This window comes from Amblyraja radiata, chromosome 31 (genome assembly GCF_010909765.2).
Source record: "Amblyraja radiata isolate CabotCenter1 chromosome 31, sAmbRad1.1.pri, whole genome shotgun sequence".
In the NCBI taxonomy this organism is placed as follows: Eukaryota; Metazoa; Chordata; class Chondrichthyes; order Rajiformes; family Rajidae; genus Amblyraja; species Amblyraja radiata.
In genome coordinates, this window is record NC_045986.1 from 12,877,931 (window position 1) to 12,898,562 (window position 20,632).

Below are 20,632 nucleotides of genomic sequence, written 5' to 3' on the forward strand. Positions count from 1 at the left end.
AAAAAATAAATCACATTGCTGTCTGATGAAATTTGCATTCCACTGCCTTTGAAAATGGTTTTAAATTGGCAAGAAATTGCTTTGAGATGTGGTGAGGTCATGAAAGGTGCTATGGAAATGCAAGTCTCTTTCGTAACTCCCATCTCGTGCCTTGGTTTAACTTCTTTGCTTATTAAATTAATTTCAGCCGCAGTTTTATGTGCCAACTGGGCCTGGGCTTACCAGTGTGTTTGGTTGCAGACAGCTCTAGGTGTTGGGCGCCAGGTTGGGCAAAATTTGGTGGGGAACGGGTGAAATTTGATACACCGTTGTCATTTTGAAGTGGGCGGCACGGTGGCGCAGCGGTAGGGTTGCCGCCTTGCACCGCCAAAGACGTGGGGTCAATCCTGACTTAGGGTGCTCATCTGTGCGGAGTTTGTACATTCTCCCGGTGACCTGCATGGGTTTTCTCTGAGATCTTCGGTTTCTTCCCACTCTCCAAAGATGTACAGGTTTGTAGGCAAATTGGCTTGGTATAAATGTAAAATTGTCACTGCGAGTAGGATAGTGTTACTGTGCGGGGATTGCTGGTCGGTGCGGACTCGGTGGGCCGGAGGGCCCATTTCCGCGCTGTATCTCTGAACTGAACTAAAAAGAGTGCATCGTGAATGACTCGTCTTTCGAGACTGTTGATTCAGCACGAAGCTGCCGTCAGGAACCCGCTTACTCCATTCCTCACGGACGTTATCAGGTGAAGTGTGATGATTTATAGCCTTTCCCGTGTATTGTGGTGTTTAAAAGCTGTCACGGATAGGTATGTAATAAAATAGACAAATGGCTCCCACTAAACAAACGTGAAAGCAGCGACTATCAAATTAACCGCTAAATGCAATACCTTTCTATCAGATTACAGAATGAAATCAGATTAAAGATTTACAACTATGATGCAGATTTAATATATCAAATACTTTGGATGTGTATAGAGCTTTTATTATTGATCCCACTTGCTGCGAGTTGCAAACTAAGTTATTTTGGTTTTAGCTTCTCCTGTTATCTGTATCATATTTTCAAAACCGCATATACATATATAATGTGCGTGTGTGTGGGATAATATGTTTTTTGTATGATTGATTATTCTTGCACAAAAGTTCCTTTTCACATCCTGACGGGTTGCCAACTGTCCCGTATTAGCCGGGCCATCCCATAATTTTGGGCTAAACCGGCCTTGTCCAATATTTGACTGCTACTACTCGGGGCGAGGGGACTGCCGGGTCGGAGCGCCGCGTCCGGCCCCGCCTACACCCGTCCTGAGGTAGTGCAGCCCATGGAGTGCAGCAGCAGCAGCGCCTCGCCCGTGGCCCTGTCAGTCAGCAACCCGACCAGCTGTCCGACCTTCGGACCTTCGCTTACCGCCGACATCACCACCCCTCCCTCTCATGGCCGATCATCGGTTCATGAGTTGGATGGGGCGCCGGATTTTGCACGCAACGTTGCGCGGGCCAAAACTCCTCAGCTGGCCCGCCGGCTGGGCTTTGTGTGTAGTCCAGCACCCGGGCCAACTCATCATTCACCCAGCCACGGCCGAGTCGGTCAACGAATTGCCGTAGGGAATTTGGCCCGTATTTTGACCTTTTATCCCTTATTTGGGAGTGAGAAAGTTGGCAACCCTAATCCTGACACACACATCACTGCACGTTGTGTTCAGGTTTTGGTCACCCTGCTAGTAGGGGAAAGATGCCGTCAAACTGGAAAGAGTGCAGAGGAGATTTACAAGGGTTTTGCCAGGACTCGAGGTTCCTGAGATGCAGGGAGAGGTTGAGCTGCTCAGGACTTTGGAATGCAGGAGGCTAAGGAGTGATCTTATAGAAGTGTATAAAATTATGAGGGGAATAGGTGGGGTGAATCCACAGAGTCTTTTACCCAGGGCTGAGGAATCAAGAACCAGAGGACAGAGGTTAAAGATGAGAGGTTGAAGGTGAGAGGGGAAAGTTTAATAGGAACCTGAGGGACAACATTTTCATGCAGAGAGCGATGTGTTTTTCGAATGAGGTGCCTGAGGCAGGTATAATAAAAGGAATTTGCACTGGTACATGGATTGTAAAGAGATAGCTAGATTCTTGATTAGTTCAGGTGTCAGCGGTTGTAGGGAAAGGGCAGGGGAATGGGTTAGGAGGGAAAGATAGATCAGCCATGATTGAATGGCGGAGTAGACTTGATGGGCCAAATGACCTAATTCTATTTCTATTCCTTATGGCCTTAGGATCTTATGAAAAGTTTAGAGTGATATGGACCAAATGTGGGTAAATGGCACTATCTTAGATGAGGCATATTGATCAGTAAGAACAAGTTGGGCCAAAGGGCCTGTTTCCGCACTGTGACTCCACACGTGTTATGTTCTAAATAAGCTGCGTGGCGTGAGAAGTGAACTGTAGATTAAATTCAGAAAGCAGCAATTTAATAAACATTAGATTAAGTGGTCACATTTTTGCATGGGAGGGCTGGTCCCCAAAGCAATATTCCACCTCTCCACCAATCCCAATATTGGTGGCCAGTGGGAGAGGGTGGGGGGCTTTATGGAGCGCTAGTATGGGTTTTATGGGCCGAAGGGACTGGTTTCCAGAGGGCTAGTATGGACATTGTGGGCCGAATGGATTCTTACAGTTCAGTCACTCGCGGCTGGTGGACCCAGTTCAGTCACTCACGGCTGGTGGACTCACATTTCACTCACTCACGGCTGGTGGACTCAAAAGTTCACTCACTCATGACTGGTGGACTCATCCATCACACACACACACACACACACACGCACACGCACACGCACACACACACGCACACACACCCTCCATCTCTCTCACACACACACACACCTTCCATCTCTCACACACACACACACACACACACACACACACACACACACACACACACACACACACACACACACACACACACCCACCCACACACACACCCACACACACACCCACACACACCCCCACACACACCCCCACACACACACACACACACACACACACACACACACACACACACACACACACACACACACACACACACCATCACTCACACTCATCCGGGACATACGACAGTAAGACTCTTGATTATACTCACGCCCGACTTCCGGAATGAGCGCGACCTCTGGAATGAGTGCGATCTCCGGACTCACACCCTCCGGGGCTTTATTCTCCTTGCCCCCGGAAGGGGCGTTACCTTCATGGTGACTGACTGGCGAGAAGACCAATCTGCTGATCTCACGATTTTTAAAAACTTCATAACTTTTCTATTATTTCACCGATCGGAACAAAACGTGGTGCGCTTGGAGCAGAGGAGAACGGTGAGTAAGGTGGCGAACAAATCCTAGCGATATAGGGTATGGTTTTTGCGCAAATTTAATTACAACTCAGGCCGGAGGTGGTCAAGATGAGAGTTTTAGTAATAGTATAGATAGATAGATAAGAATCATACGGAGATTTCTTAAAAGAACATGTAGCAAATCATCGGTGACCTTTCTAACAAATGCCCTAAATACACACACAATTGTCGTTTAAGCTCATAGTCATTTCTGCCCCCCCCCCTCTTTTCCACCTGGCCTAAACTTTCCCCTTCCCCGACCCCCTTCTAAAATATCCCTTTCCCTGCCTCACAATTTACTTCTAGGAACAATTACTAGGGACAATTTACAATTTTACCAAAGCCAATTAGCCTACAAACCTGTCCTTCTTTGGAGTGTAAGAGGAGACCGGAGCACCCAGAGTAAACAGGGAGAACGTGCAAACTCCATACAAACAGCACCCCTAGTCAGGATCAAACCCAGGTCTCTGGTGCTGTACGGCAGCGACTCTACCGCTGCACCACCGTGCCTCCCTTTTTTTATGAGAGATATTATGAGAGATATTTTATGAGAAACTAGAAGCCTGATTGGGAACGTCAGTAGGATTATGAGGCACACCTTTAACATTGCATTGTTACGTTGGCCAGCGCACTATGGGGTTTCATCAGGGTTACACGGAGGGGTATGATTCTGTGCTGCCTAAAAATAGGGTCATTGCCCATGGAGGAACTCCTGGTTGGTTACAGAATCAAAATAACCCCTGGTGCGACAGGAACAATGGATCAGTGCTATCAACCCAGTCAGCTTGCTTCTTAAAGAGCAATCACCATGCTTGGATCAAAAGTAGTTGTCAAGGCATGGACATTAATGTTGCTGGTTAACATACGAGGGTCCGGTCCATTGAACAGTGCTGGGTCATAAGAGTCAAGAGTGTTTTATTGTCATGTGTCCTGAAACAGAACAGTGACATCCTTATTTGGAGCAGCATCAGCAGCACGACAGGTTTGTAAGTACAGTACACTCTATAGAAAATATCATAAACAAAACAAAGCTCAATAAATTTAAAAAAACACAATATCGTGCAAAATTGCAAAACAAAGCCCGAATTCACTCGTGCAGCCCAGGTAGTTCGAGTTTCGAAGTTTAGTTGTGGTGTTCAATAGCCTGATGGGTTGTTGGGAAGAATCTGGTCCCAAACCAGGACATTAATAAGCCGAGCCTGCCAATGTCTAACGTGCTGGAGTAACTCAGCGGGTCAGGCAGCATCCCTGGAGAATAGGATTGGGTTGTGTTTCGGATCGGGACTCTTCTTCAGACTGAGAGTAGGGGTTGGGGCTGGTGGGGGGGGGGGGGGGAATGGGGAGCCTGTTTCTGTTTCACCTCTCCCTGGTTCTCTCCACTTCCACCTTCAGCTTGAAGGGACTTTAGAACATAGAACATAGAACAGTTTCAGCACAGGAACAGGTTATTTGGCCGGCAACGTTTTGGCCAACCATTACACCAATTTAAAGTGTACATCGCTCTGAAGAAGGGCCCTGGCCCAAAACATCACCTACTTGTGCAGTCTGCACCCTAGCAGCATAAATATTGAATTCTCCAATTTCCGGTAGCCCTTGCTGTCTCCTCCCATTCTCAGCTCTCCCTCTCCCTCTCCTCCTCTTCCTTTTTCATTTCTTCTCCCCCCCACCCTCCATCAGTCTGAAGAAGGATTTCGGCCCGAAATGTTGCCTATTTCCTTCGCTCCATATATGCTGCTGCACCCGCTGAGTTTATCAGCACTTTTGTAAACCTCACCTGTCCATTGCCTCCACAGGTGCTGCCTGACCCACTAAGTTCCTCCAGCACTTTGTGTTTTGCTCAACATTCCAGCATCTGCAGTTCCTTGTATCTCCACCAAATTGCAAATCCCCTTCCCTGATCGTGGGCCTATCTAAATTTCACAAATGACTATCATATCTGCTTCGACCCTCTCCACTGACAGCATGTGCCAGGCACCCACCATTTTCTATGTAAAAATTAATCTTCTTTAAACTTTTCTCCCTGTCACTTTAAAGCTGTGCCTTCTACTCTGACACTGCCACCCTGGGGGAAACGATCCTTACTGTCTACCCTATCTCTGTCCCTCACGATGTCATAAACTTCTATCTGGTCTCGCCACAACCTCCGACATTCCAGTCAAAATGTGTCAGAGTAAACACTCCTAGTTTGTCCACCTTCTTCTTATAACTAATACTCTCCAATCTAGGCAGCACTCTGGTAAACTTCTGCATCCTCTCCAAAGCCTCTCCATCCTTCCTGTAACGGAGGGGAAGCAGAACAGCACACAATACTCCACATGCGGCCTAACCAAAGCTGCAACATTGCTGCTTGATTTCTATACTCCACGTCCCAACTGATGAAGACGCTCATTATTTTTCCCCCCTAACTAACTGTGTTGCTATTTATGTGGGGCTATGGACTTGCAGCCCAAAATCCCACTGCACATCAATGCTCCTGATAGTCCCTCCACTTAATGCACACTTTTGTCTTGTGCTGGACCTAGCAAAGTGTAGAGCCTCACCCTGTAGTGTGGAAACAGGCCTTTTGGCCCACAGAGTCTGTGCCGGCCAGCGATCACCCCGTACACTAGCACTATCCACCACTGCACGCTGGGACAATTTACGATTTGTTTTAGCATAGACAATTAATCTGCAAACCTGTATTAGCTTTGGGAGAAAACTGGAGGGCCCAGAGTAAACCAACACGGTCACAGGGAGAACGTACAAACTCTGCACAGACAGCACCCGTAGTCAGGATCGAACCCAGGTCTCTGGTGCAGTAAGGCAGCAACTGTACCACTGTGCTACTGTGTCTGGATCTTAACTTCATCTGCCATTTCTGCACCCATATTGCCAACTGAACTATATGCTTCGGTAACCTTCCTCATTATCCACTGCTAGCTTTGTAGATTCCTGAACCCCAGTCTTGTGCTGTCAAAAAAACTACAGCAAATTACTTCACAATGCTGAATTGTGCATGAGATGGTGGTGGGCGGCATGGTGGCGCAGCGGTAGAGTTGCTGACTTAGAGCGCTCGCGGGTTTGATCCCGTGCTGTCTGCCCGGAGTTTGTACGTTCTTCCCCATGACTGCGTAGGTTTTCTCCAAGATCTTCGGTTTCCTCCCACACACTCCAAAGACTATGGGTTTGTAGGTTAATTGGTTTGGTATAAATGTAGAAATATGCGTCGGATAGTGTTAATGTGCGTGGATCTCTGGTCGGAGCGGACTTGGTGGGCCGAAGGTCCTGTTTCCGCGCTGTATCTCCAAACGAAACTAAACTAAAAGCCTGACCTGCAAGCTGTAAGTCATTGTACTGCAGTCCGTGTGTTGTAGATCCACTCCATTGATGAGTGACTGGAGGACACACTCCATTGATGAGTGACTGGAGACACACCCCATTGATGAGTGACTGGAGACACACTCCATTGATGAGTGACTGGAGACACACCCCATTGATGAGTGACTGGAGACACACCCCATTGATGAGTGACTGGAGACACACTCCATTGATGAGTGACTGGAGACACACCCCATTGATGAGTGACTGGAGACACACTCCATTGATGAGTGACTGGAGACACACCCCATTGATGAGTGATTGATATTAAATCCGCAGCATCTTATAATAATAATAATAATAATAATAATAATAATGATATCTTTTATTGTCATTGCACATAAGTACAACGAGATTTGGTATGCAGCTTCCATCCGATGGATTAACTTAATTAGCTAAAAATGTAGACACCCAGAGAAACAAGATTTAAAAAAAAAACTAGTTAAAACAGTATAAAGTGTAAATAGGTCTGTGCCGGCTCGATGTGCAACGTGACCATCCGAGGGAGACAGTTCGTGGGAGGGGGGGGGCACTCAGCAGGACCGGTTCAGAGCAGCTATAGCTCTGGGGATGAAGCTCTTCCTAAGTCTGGAGGTGCGGGTGTAGAAGGCCTTGTAACGTCTGCCGGATGGTAGGGTGCAAGGGTGTGAGGAGTCTTTATGAATCCTGATGGCCTTCCTGAGGCACCGTGTATTGTAGATGCCCTCCAAGGCTGGCAGGCTAATCTCTCCAGAATTTGCGGTGAGTGAGGGTGGGTGGTTACATAGCAACACTATGCCTTGTATACCCGTGACTTACTGAAGTGACTGAGGATACCAGCCCGGGCTGAATGAGGGGGGGATTACCTGACCATCTTTCCTCCGACCGCTACCAGATTTGTCACTAAATTGCAGACGTCAAAAATTAGCCCGAGGCAGCTGGAGTTCCACAGGAACAAAGGTTGACTGAGTCGCACTGAACCTTTAACAACCATTAATAACAGTCAATCAGTATAACAATAGCAACTTGGATTTATATGGCATCTCCACTGAAGCACAAATGTACCCAAGGCACTTCAAACAGAAAACAAGTTTGAATGTAAAAACAGAGAACTGCAGACGCTGGTTTATAACAAAGATAGACACAAAGTGCTGGAGCAACTCTGGAGAAAAATAATAGGTGATGTTTCTGATCAGGACCCTTCTTCAGACTGAAAGTAGAGGTGGGAGGGGTGTTAAAGAGCTGGTGGTGAGAAAAGACCAGGACTAATTTGCCAGCCACAAATGACCTCTGGCAGGGTGGGCCCAAGTAGGCCCGTTGTGGACAAGTTCTATTTGACTTTTGACTTGCCAAAATAAGAACATTCAGTCCAGGGGAATGGATGACCTTGTGTGTAGGAAGGAACTGCAGATGCTGGAATCTTGAGTAAAATATAAAGTGCTAGAGGAACTCATTCAGATAACATCCGGGCAGGGATTCCCAGTAGGGTCAGGGACTAGAGAATGAGAAGCACATAGTGTCGGGGACCAGAGAGATGATCTTCTGGTGGTGGTCTGGACCAGAGGGGTGATCTCCCGGTAATGTCAGGTACCAGAGCCTTAGTGGGGGTTCTATGCATTTCTAAGCCATTGGACATTGGGAGCATCTGTGCGTGTGGGCTGGGGGGAAGCCAGCATTGGAACGAGCCCGGGACAGAGAGGGTTAAGTTGCTAAAGCTAACAGCGTGTCCGGGGGGAACCTTCGCCTATGATTAGAGCTAATTACAATCGAACGCACACCTTCTCCCTGCTGTTGCTGCCGCCGCCACGCTGGCTTAATTGAGTGTTATTCATCTGCAGGCTGTCCACGGTGGCAGCGGCAATTGGCAGGCCCCAGTGGCCGGGCTGGGACCGGGGATAATTGCCAGCCCAGGGGGATTAGGGCAGGTGATTACACAGTTCAGAGTGTAATTACATCAGCAACGCTTGGCCACCACACCACCCCCACAGATAAAGTCAGAAGCCATGTTACCTGAGATTAATCTCAGCTGCCAGCCCACTTACATGATTAGCATTAACATTCAGTAGCGCCGCATCGATTAGTAGCCTCTCTCAGACAGCCTGCGCCACACAATTAGTTTAGAGGTGGGATGGACCTATCTTTATCACAGCCTCATCATTTTAATCCTGTCACTTCTTAAACACCTTCAATATCAACAACTGACAATCACCAGGCTTGAATCAAAATAATTTTTTAAGGAAAGATTGACAACGGAATATAAAAAGGTAAGTAGACATTTTGTGTTGCAGTATTTTTGTTTCTCATCAGCCTTTATGTTTTAAGATGGTATATTTTGTAATGCCATTGCATAGGTGATTCCATAGTCTGACCACTTATCCGGTATTTTGCTCTCTTTGTTTTTCCAAAGGGGAAGGTCTTCAGTCTATCACCCTTTACTAGAGAAGTAGGTTGATTAAACTGGTCACTAATATGAAGGACATCCACCTAGCATCCCTGTGTTCCGTTCTAGCCCCACTCTTTCTCCTCCCCCTCCATGTCCTCTTCCCCCCATCTCCCGTCCCCCAACTTTACATGTCACGTCTCCTCTTCTCTCCTTATCTAACACCCCTTTGTCTACCTTTCACTTTCTCCGCACAACTGCCAATCATCCGCCCGCGTTAGGACACGAAGGCTGGAGTAACTCAGCAGCATCTCTGGGGGAACATGGATAGGTGATGTTTCGGGTCAGGGCCCTTCTTCAGACGGTGCCAAGCTTTGCCCCATCCCAACCTCTCTTTTCCAGCTTTCTCCTCACTAGTCCAATCAGTCCGAAAAAGGGCCCGGACCTGAAATGTCAACTGTCCTTCTTCAGATGCTACCTGACCTGTAGAGTTACTTCAGCACTCAGCGGGTCAAGCACCATCTCTGCAGGCAATGAACACGTGAAGACGGGTCTTAATCTGAAACGCTGCCTGTCTATTCCCTCCACGTTGCCTGACTAGTTACATTCCCACACTTTGAGCTTGGCCATTAGATCTAAACCCTCAGATAATGCACCCACCTTAAACTTACCATTATCTTGGCCTCTCTATCAAATCTCCTCTTAACCTGAGAAGTAGGAATAAACTACTGCAGATGCTGGTTTATACCAAAGATAGGCAGAAAATTGCTGGAGTATCTCAGCAGATCAGGCAGCAACTCTGTCAGCAAAGAATAGGTGACATTTTGGGTTGGGACCCTTCTTCAGACTCCTCTCCTCTCCTCTCCTCTCAACCTTCTTTGCTTCAAGGAGAATAACCTCAGATTCTCCAGTCTAATGTGCCATCCAGTGAAGAAATGTCTCGTCTCAGGAATTGTTCCTGTTAAACCTCTCCTGCGCCCACCCCCAGCACCGGCACGTCCTTCCCAGGTTCCTGGGAGTCAACATCTCCGATGACCTCTCTTGGACCCACAATACCTCAACTCTGATCAAGAAGGCTCACCAGCGTCTTTTCTTCCTGAGGAGATTGATGAAGGTCCATCTGTCTCCTCAGATCCTGGTGAACTTCTACCGCTGCACCATCGAGAGCATCCTTACCAACTGCATCACAGTATGGTATGGCAACTGCTCTGTCTCCGACCGGAAGGCATTGCAGAGGGTGGTGAAAATTGCCCAACGCATCACCGGTTCCTCGCTCCCCTCCATTGAGTCTGTCCAAAGCAAGCGTTGTCTGCGGAGGGCGCTCAGCATCGCCAAGGACTGCTCTCACCCCAACCATGGACTGTTTACCCTCCTACCATCCGGGAGGCGCTACAGGTCTCTCCGTTGCCGAACCAGCAGGTCCAGGAACAGCTTCTTCCCGGCGGCGTCACTCTACTCAACAACGTACCTCGGTGACTGCCAATCACCCCCCCCCCCGGACACTTATTATTATTTATTCAAATCATTTGCTATGTCGCTCTTCCAGGGGGATGCTAAATGCATTTCGTTGTCTCTGTACTGTACACTGACAATGACAATTAAAATTGAATCTGAATCTGAATCTGAATCTGAACATGTGATGATCAGAATTGGATGCAATGCTTCACAACGCCTGCTGATGAAAAGCAGAGAAACGGCACGATCGCAGGCATTGGAGTAGCAGTTTCCATTTCACACTTCCCGAGATAATTGCCTCATTAGACAAGAGCTACTGGCAGCCAACTAAATAAAGTTTAAGAGGAAATTAATAAATAGCTTGAGGCTTCTGAAAAATGGCAACGTTTTTCCCTGCTTCTCACCTCACATTGATTCCATTCGGAAAAGGTCAATGATTAAACTGAACAGATTTCACCAATAGATAGATAGAGACAAAGCGCTGGAGTAACTCAGCGGGTCAGGCGGCATCTCTGGAGAGAAAGGATGGGTGACATTTCGGGTCGGGAGAAGTCTGATGAAAAGTCCCAGCTCGAAACGTCATCCATCCTTTTTCTCCAGAGATGCTGCCTGACCCACTCAGTTACTCCAGCGCTTTGTGTCTATTTTCGTAATAAACTAGCACCTGCAGTTCCTTTCTTTACCAATAGACAAGTTGATGTGATATCAGTGAATCAAACTGTGCGCCTTTCCTTTCAATGGATCACCTCCCGTAAATAGACCCAAATGCACTTGAAGCATTTATGCATCTTCCCACTCACACTGTGCAAGGCTGTATGGAGTTTTAAACTAACATTCTGCCATCTCCCCCATTTGTTTGTGGAACCACTTTCGTCACGTGTTTCACAAATGTTTTATTGTCACGAGTTGCCAATTGAGTTGAAACACAAAAAAATTCCTTTGATTTTCCAGCATCTGCAGTTCCTTCTTAAACACAATGAAATCCTTACTTGCAGCACTCTGACTGGTTTCTAAACCCAGTACTCAATGCATAACATAATAAACAACCAGGAAAAGAAGTTGTTCAATAAATAAAAATCCCAATATAGTACAAAACCTCCCAAAATAAAAGCAAATGCGACCAAGGCTTTAGTTGGAGCTTGTAGCGTTCAAGAGCCTGATGGTCCTTTGGAAGAAGCTGTTCCTGAAGATAGGAACAAAGTGTTGGAGTATCTCAGCGGGTCAGGCAGCATCTCTGGAGAAAAGGAACAGGGTTCAGACTGAAGGAGGGTCTCGACCCGAAACGTCACCTATTCCTTCGCTCCATAGATGCTGCCTCACCCGCTGAGTTTCTCCAGCATTTTTGTCTACCTTCGATTTTTCCAGCATCTGCAGTTCATTCTTAAACACAGAATCTGGAGGTGTGCGTTTTCACACTTCTGCACCTCTTGCCTGATGGGAGAGGGGAGAAGAGGGAGTGGCCGCGGCGGTTGAGACTGGTCCTTGATTTCGCTCGTATATTGCGATGGCACACATTGCAGGCTGACTCGACCAACATTTCCCCCACTCGGGAGTGGGCTGACCAGACACAGTCACTGCTGAGCCTAGCCAGTGCAAGCAGTATAATGAAGGGGTAGCGGCTGTACACACTGAGAGCAGTGTCAGAGTTGGCTGGGATCTGGGCAGCCCGCCACGCCTGTGGAAATGAACAGTTGTCACGATTGGCTCGCAGTTCACTTGTTCTCCCGCGTGCATAAATGTCAAACGCCTTGGCCGGTGCATTTTTATTCATTACTGCTCCCCATAGGCGTGAGAGGGCTGCATATTTCATCCAGAGTCAGTGTCCACAAGTCAGTCATTTTTATGTCATTGCCACGGGAACTGCGCCAAGCCTCTCGCTGACAGATTGAGTGGCGCAATGGCGCAGCTGCTAGAGTCCTAACCTCACAGCTCCAGATTCGCCGGTTCGATCTTCCTGATCTCCGAAATGTGCATGTTTTGTGCAGTTTTGGTCTCCTAATTTGAATAGTGTGCAGTTTTGGTCTCCTAATTTGAATTGCATGCAGTTTTGGTCTCCTAATTTGAGGAAGGACATTCTTGCTATTGAGGGAGTGCAGCGTTGGTTCACCAGGTTAATTCCCGGGATGGCGGGACTTCTTCTTCTTCTTGCGTATGGCGTGCACAGCCTAAAGTTGTAGGACAACTTGTTCTATTTGATCTTATTTGATTGTGCACGCCGGGTTGATTGCATTCGTCAAAACAGGGCGGACCACGTGAAGGTTGCAATCTTCCACCCCATGGCAGGACTGACATGATGAAAGAATGGATCGACTGGGCTTAAATTCACTGGATTTTAGAAGTATGAGAGGGAATCTTATTGAATCATATTAAAAATTCTTCGGAGATTGGACAGGCTAAATGTTCCCGATGTTTGTGGGGGTCCAGAACCAGGAATCTCAGTTTAAGAATAAGGGGTAGGCCATTTAGGACTGAGATGAGGAAAAACCTTTTCACCCAGAGAGTTTTGAATCTGTGGTATTCTCTGCCACAGAGGCCAATTCACTGGATGTTTTCAAGAGAGAGTTAGATGTTGCTCTTAGGGCTGACGGAATCAAGGGATGTAGATATGGGAAGAAAGCAGGAACGGGGTACTGATTTTGGATGAACAACCATGATCATATTGAATGGAGGTGCTGGCTCGAAGGGCTGAATGGCCTACTCCTGCACCTATTTTCTACGTTCTTACTGTGACTTTCCTCATGGTGATCCATGTTTTATTCTACATCCTAAAGATTAATTAGTTAAACCAAACACTGTAAATTGCTGATGCAAGGAACTGCAGATGCTGGTTTTACAAAAAATCACACTAAGTGCTGGAGTAACTGGAGTCCCTGGAGTGGGTCAAACAGCATCACTGGAGAACAAGGATAGGTAACGTTTCGGGTCAGGACCCTTCGTTAGACTGATAAAGGGTAGACTGTCCACTGTGTGTGGGTGAGGGATGGAATCTGTGGGGAATGTCAGTGTGGCACAGGTTGAAGAGCTGCTGCCTCCCAGCGCCAAAATCAAGTCAAGTCAAGTTTATTCGTCACATACACATACAAGATGTGCAGTGAAATGAAAAGTGGCAATGCTCGCTGACTTTGTGCAAAAAACAAACAAACAAACTACTACAGAATGGAACAGAATCACATATTCTTTTACATATTACATAGAAATTAGATGCAGGAGTAGGCCCTTCGGCTCTTCGAGCCTGCACCGCCATTCAATATGATCATGGCTGATCGTCCAACTCAGTATCCCGTACCTGCCTTCTCTCCATACCCTCTGATCCCCTTAGCCACAAGGGCCACATCTAACTCCCTCTTAAATATAGCCAATGAACTGGCCTCGACTACCCTCTGTGGCAGGGAGTTCCAGAGATTCACCACTCTCTGTGTGAAAAAAGTTCTTCTCATCTCGGTTTTAAAGGATTTCCCCCTTATCCTTAAGCTGTGACCCCTTGTCCTGGACTTCCCCAACATCTGTGGGCGGAAGGAAAAAGGAACGAAAAAACCCAGCAATTAAAATAAAAACAGAATGGCACAGTAAAGTTAGTCCCTGGTGAGGTAGGAATTTTCAGTCCGAATGGCCTCTGGGAAGAAACTCCTTCTCAACCTCTCCGTTCTCACAGCATGGCAACGGAGGCTTTTGACCCAGGTTCCAGCGTTACCTTGGGTGCTGTCTGTGTGGAATCTGCACTGTGCCTACGTGAGTTTCCACCGGGTGCTCAGGTTTCCTCCCACATCCCAAACATGTGGGTTTGCAGGTTAATTGGCCCTCATCCTCCGGGCGCACCAAGGAATAAAGTCCTAGCCTACCCAACGCAGGTCCCACAGCTCGGATCCTCCACTCCTGGCAGCACCTTTATGCATCTTCTCTGCACTCGTTTCAGCTGAAAGACATCCTTCCTCAAGCTGGGTGACCAAAACTGAACCCAGTGCGTCAGATGCGGCTTCACCAACGTCTTGTACACTCTTCCATCCACTGGCTTCCTCTCTTTCTCCCTCCTTGCTACAACAGTTGAGGTTGCTGCAGACAGATCTTGAGGTGATCCAGAGACATTCGTTTGACTCTCACTCGACCGCAGAAGAATTTAAATTACAGGGTCGCAGAGAGAGCAACAGCATCATAACAGGCGACTTAAACCAAGCCTCATCAGAGCCTTTTCCCCAGGGTAGAAATGTCAAAGACCAGAGGGCACAGCTTTATAATGAGGGGGGGGGGGGGGGGGCAACGTTTCAGGAGATGTGTGGGGACATTTTTATTTACGTCGAGGGTGGCTGGTGCCTGGAACACACTGCCAGGGGGGCGGTGGTGGAGGCAGATACGATAATGGGCATTTGGAGCCTTTACATTGGCACATGGATATGCAGGGATATGGGCTATGTGCTGTTTAATAAGTGAAGGGCTTGGCATCATATTCGGCACAGACATTATGGGCCGAAGGGCCTGTTCCTGTGCTGTACAGTTCGATGGTCTATGATTGTAGTGTAAAAATAGTAGGTATAAGGATCACATGCAGGCAGAGGAGATTATCTTGGCCTCATGTTCGGCACAGACATTGTGGGCCGAAGGGCCTCTTTCTGTGCTTCACATCTCTATGTTCTATGTTCTACACTAATTTGTTTTATTCTCTCCACATTCCCACCAGCTCTCTCCACTCACCTGTGTGCTATGGGAACATAGGTCCCATTAACCTCCCAACCTAGAATCACTCAGCGGGTCAGGCAGCATCCATGAGGACATAGGTTTAGTGACGAGGAAGGTTCTCGACCCGAAATGTAATCTATCTATGTCCTCCCAAGATGCTGCCTGACCCGCTAAGTTACTCCAGCACTTCATGTCTTTTTTTTTTTTGCAAGCCAGACTTTTTTTTGCGAGTCCTTGTGTCTACACCCTACCGACCTGTACGTCTTTGGGATGTGGGAGGAAACCGGAGCACCCGGGGGCAAGTGTCCTTCTTGCTGGTAGAGGTGTATAAGAAGGAACCGCAGATGCTGGAAAATCGAAGGTAGACAAAAGTGCTGGAGAAACTCAGTGGGTGCAGCAGCATCTATGGAGCGAAGGAAATAGGCAACGTTTCGGGACGAAACGTTGCCTATTTCCTTCGCTCCATAGATGCTGCTGCACCCGCTGAGTTTCTCCAGCACTTTTGTCTACCTTAGCTGGTAGAGGTGTCGGGTTGGGGAAAGGGGTCTCGGCGAGTGGCTACGGTGTAACCCGTAGACAGTGCAAACCGCTGCAGCCGTGAGGCAAGGGATGGCTTTGAGGGGCCAAATGGGCAGATTCCTGCTAGCTCCTTTTCCCTTCTGCCAAAAACCGCTAGCAAGTATCTTGAGAGCTGCAGGCACGTGGGCATTTAAGCAGCGGACCATGTGGAAAACACTCAGTCTGAATGTAACAGAGAGCGTTCCAGCAGGTACCTCGATGCAAGCTAAGTGGTAAAATTGATCATTTTCCTTTCATTTCTGTGCCTGATATTTTTATAATGAGTTTGGATACTTGCATTATGGATTTTCCTCTGTCTGACAAACACAAAACCCAGTATAATTCATCCGCTTCTGCCGTTTAGGCACAGTACGTCTACTGTTCACTAATGGCCACCAAAGTACCACCCATTATGTTTGGCCACAGATAATGGGGGACATGATTTAGTCACAGCTGATTCATGTTGTCAGCGTTGAAAGCTCCTCAGTGCGACATGCCAGGCTACGCTTTAAAGGGCCTGTCCCACGAGCATGCGACTGCATGCGGCAAGCACGACCTAACGTGGTCGCTTGAGCCGTACGGTCTCGCGGGGCCGGTCCCACTTCGATCGCTGGAGCCGTATGGAGTTGTGCGGAGCTGGTCCCGACATCGCGCGGGGCTCCGAAAAACTGACACTGTCCAAAAATTCCGCACGGCAACGGACTGCCGGCCCGCAGCCGCATTGAGGCCGTACGCACCGCATTGACGGGCGTGCGCAGCATCTCGACGCCGTACGCAGCGTCTTGAACGTCGCGAACTTCCCGCGGACTTCGCTCAAACTTCACGTCAACTCGTACGGGATTACTTGACCTCTGCGCGGCCCCTGCTCCCGGTTTGGTCGCGCTTGCCGCATGCAGTCGCATGTTCGTGGGAGAGGCCCTGTACGGGGATCACTGGACCTCTGCGCAGCCCCCGCTCCTGGTTTGGTCGCGCTTGCCGCATGCAGTCGCATGCTCGTGGGACATGCCCTTAAGGGTTTACCGGAAAGGAAGAGCGTGGTGCAACGGTAGACCTACTGCCTTACAGCATCATTACACCGGGTTCGATCCTGCTGTCTGTACGGAGTTTGTACGTTCTCCCCGTGACATTGCCTGGGTTTTCTCCGGGTGCTCCGGATTCCTCCCACACACCAAAGTGTGTGTGTGTGTTTGTATGTGAGTGCGTATATGTAAATATGCATGTGTGTGTGTGTATATACGTGTGTGTGTACATGTGTATATGCATGTGAGTGTATATGCGTGTGTCTCTCTCGATCATGAAAATCCTCTGTATAGCATAATAAAGACACTGTTAGAATAATGGCAGTGCATTTAATAGTTGCTGTGGCTTCCCTCTTGCACATCAATGGTGCATGTTGTTGTCGGGACAACAGTTGTTAAGGGTTTGGGCTTGGAGAAGGTTGCAGGCTATTTTAAATATTGATAAAGCAGGTCTCTTATCCCAGTGGAGTTAGTGGTGGCGAACAGCATCACGCACAGCTGCCGCCCAGACAGATGTTGTTAATATTTAAGCCCATCTGCAGGCCCCTTCGAACGACACAGAGATATTTCAGAGTGTGAGTGTTTGTGTGAGGTCAGAGACCACAAACCAGGGAATGGCAGCGGGTAAAAGGTGCCTATTTTTAATTAGTTTAATTATTCAGTACAACTTACATTTTCTTCCAGCCTTTAGAATTTAGAGATACAGCGTGGAAACAGGCCCTTCGGCCCTCTGAGCCCATCCGTGCCAACCAATGATCACCAATGATTAACCGTAACACTATCCTACACACTAGGGACAATGTGCCTAGTCTTACCGAAGCCAATTAACCTACAAACCTGTGTGTCTTTGGGATTTGGGAGGAAACTGGAGCACCCGGAGAAAACCCATGCAGCCATGGGGAGAACGTACAAACTCCGTACAGACAGCTCCCGTAGTCAGGATCGAACTCGGGTCCCTGGCGTTGTGAGGCAGCAAGTCTACCGCTGCGCTGCTGTTTGCAGGGATGGGTGGCCGATGGTTTGGTTGGCCATTTCTAGCCCCAACCAGCTGTTGTTCGAATGGGCAGTCGATAGGCAATTTCAGTGGCGCCTTTCGAGACATTTTAAAACTCTTTCGCAGCCAACAAAACTGTACTGGCGCTGTCGTGGGAAACACAGCATGGCACGATCCCACAAACAGCAGCGGGGTGATTGCCGGGGGATTGGTTGACCCAGAATGACTCGGGTGCTGAATGTCCAACTGAAAAAACAGACACAAAGTGCTGTAGTAACTCAGCAGGTCAGTCAAACATTGGATAGAAGACATTTCGGGTTGGGACGCACCTTAGGACTGATTACAGTGGGGGGGTGGGGGGGGGAGAAGAAAGCTGGAAAAAGAGGTACTGACGGGACAGAGCCTGGCAAGTGATAGGTAAAAGACACAAAATGTTGGAGTTACTCCGTGGTTCAGGCAGCAAGATCAGTCTGAAGAAGGGTTTCGGCCCGAAACGTTGCCTGTTTCCTTCGCTCCATAGATGCTGCTGCACCCGCTGAGTTTCTCCAGCATTTTTATGTACCTTCGATTTTCCAGCATCTGCAGTTCCTTCTTAAACACATCTCTCAAGAAAACCCTTGTTCTGACGTTCCGACACAAAACGCCTCCTATTCTTTTTCTCCAGAGATGCTGCCTGACCCACTGAGTTACTCCAGCATTTTGCATCTATCTTCAGTGTAAACCAGCATCTGCAGTTCCTTCCCACACAAACCTGGCAAGTGACAGTCAGAGAAAACTGGAGTAAATTTGGAGAGAAGGAATGGGTGACGTTTCTGGTCCAGACCCTTCTTCAGACTGGTCAGGGATAAGGGAAACGAGAGATATAGACGATGATGTAGACAGATAAAGAACAATAATAATAATGGATGGGATTTATATAGCGCCTTTCTAATACTCAAGGCGCTTTACATCGCATTATTCATTCACTCCTCAGTCACACTCGGTGGTGGTAAGCTACTTCTGTAGCCACAGCTGCCCTGGGGCAGACTGACGGAAGCGTGGCTGCCAATCTGCGCCTACGGCCCCTCCGACCACCACCAATCACTCACACACATTCACACACAGGCAAAGGTGGGTGAAGTGTCTTGCCCAAGGACACAACGACAGTATGCACTCCAAGCAGGATTCGAAACGGCTACCTTCCGGTTGCCAGCCGAACACTTAGCCCATTGTGCCATCTGTCGTCCCAAAGAACAATGAATGAAAAATGTGCAAAAAAGTAACGATGATGAAGGAAACAGGCCATTGTTAGCTGTTTGTTTGGTGAAAAGGAGAAGCTGGTGTGACTTGGGTGGGGGAGGGATAGAGAGAGAGGGAATCCCGGGGTTAATTGAAGCTAGAGAAATTAATATTCATACCACTGGGCTGTGAGCTGCCCAAGCGAAATATGAGATGGGTGGATACAGGAGGGGAGATATGCCACTCGCCAGGCTTTGTCCTGCTCCCCATCAGCTTTCTTCCCAGACTACAATCGGTGTGAAGAATAGTCCTCGTCGATCCATACCCGCCGCAGATGCTGCCTGACCCGCTGAGTTCCTCCGGCACTTTGCGCTTTACTCAAGATTCCAGCATCTGCGGTTCCTCGTGTCTCTGGAGGAGTGGACTGGCCCTCATCAAGAGGCCAGTGCTTCCAGCAGTGTGGCACTGCCTCAGTATCGCACTGGGCAGGCCATTGACTCAGCAGATCCCTGCTCCCAGAGCTCACCCTGTGACTGCTGCCCACCCTTACCCAAAACCACAATTGGTCCCATGCAAACTCCGCGAAGAACAACCTCCCCCCTTTATTCCGTTCTCTCTTTATTCCCCATTACTCTGCAATATTATCTCCCATCACCCCCCCACCTACTAAGATGTCATTCAAGGTAGACAAAAACTGGAGAAACTCAGCGGGTGAGGCAGCATCTATGGAGCAAAGGAATAGGCAACGTTTTGGGTGTAATTTACAGTTATTAGTTAAGTTGCCTGCAATTGCGGTGTGATCACATGAAAGTGGGTGCGGAAAAGATACCACTGGGACTGGCTTCCTTGAGTGATCGAGACTAGATAAGCTGTTTCCCTGGAGCAAGAAGACCGGGAGGTTTATAAAATCAAGAGAGGAACAGATTAGAGGGATGTGGGCCACATGCAGGCTGTTTGGGAGTGACTAGTGTAGATGTGACACATTGGCTGGTGTGGGCGTTGAGGCTGATTCCACACTGTAAGACTGTCTAGTTGGATAATCACAGTCTTTTTTATAAAGTAGTGAAATCTAAAACTAGGTGGGGGGCGGGGGGGGGGGGGGCATAGGTTCAATGAAAGAAGGGAAGGATTTAATGGGGGGAGAATAGACACAAAGTGCTGGAGTAGCTCTTTCCCCACCACCCTCTGTGTAGAAAACTTGCCTCTCATATCCCCATTCAATCTTTGTAGGAACTGCAGATACTGATTTAGAGAATAACTCTGGGTCAGCCAGCATCGCTGGAGAACATGGGTAGGTGACGTTTCGGGTCGGAGCCTCTTCTTCGGTCTGAAACGACACTTTTATTCATGTTCTCCAGAGATGCTGCTTGACCCGCTGAGTTACTCCAGCACTTTGTACCTTGTTTTTGCAAACCGGCACCTGCAGTTCCTTGTTTCATGCTCCACATAAGTACAATCACGCTCAAGTACAAATGGTGCACCAATTTAGTAGATTTATTCCCAGGCGGTACACAAAGTGTTTCCATATTTCTGGTGCCATCTTGTCGCACTCTTCAAAATATTGAGTCCTACCTAGGCTTTAATCTGTTCGTTGTCAGGTGTTTTTTTCCACCCACTATCGGCCAAGACCCTAGTATATTCTTGGGTGACACTGAACAG

General features: G+C 48.1%; 1 protein-coding gene and 1 long non-coding RNA gene across 9 annotated transcripts in view; both read left to right on the top strand.

Annotated features, from left to right (window-relative positions):
• samd11 (sterile alpha motif domain containing 11) overlaps positions 1 to 20,632 on the top strand; it is a 244,144-nt gene that overhangs the window by 190,914 nt on the left and 32,598 nt on the right. The gene's annotated exons all lie outside the window — the stretch shown is intronic.
• Positions 1,660 to 20,408, top strand: LOC116990640. Its single transcript, XR_004416587.1, has 4 exons — positions 1,660 to 1,673; positions 12,522 to 12,527; positions 13,109 to 13,112; positions 20,288 to 20,408. It is a non-coding gene; the product is annotated as an uncharacterized LOC116990640 (long non-coding RNA).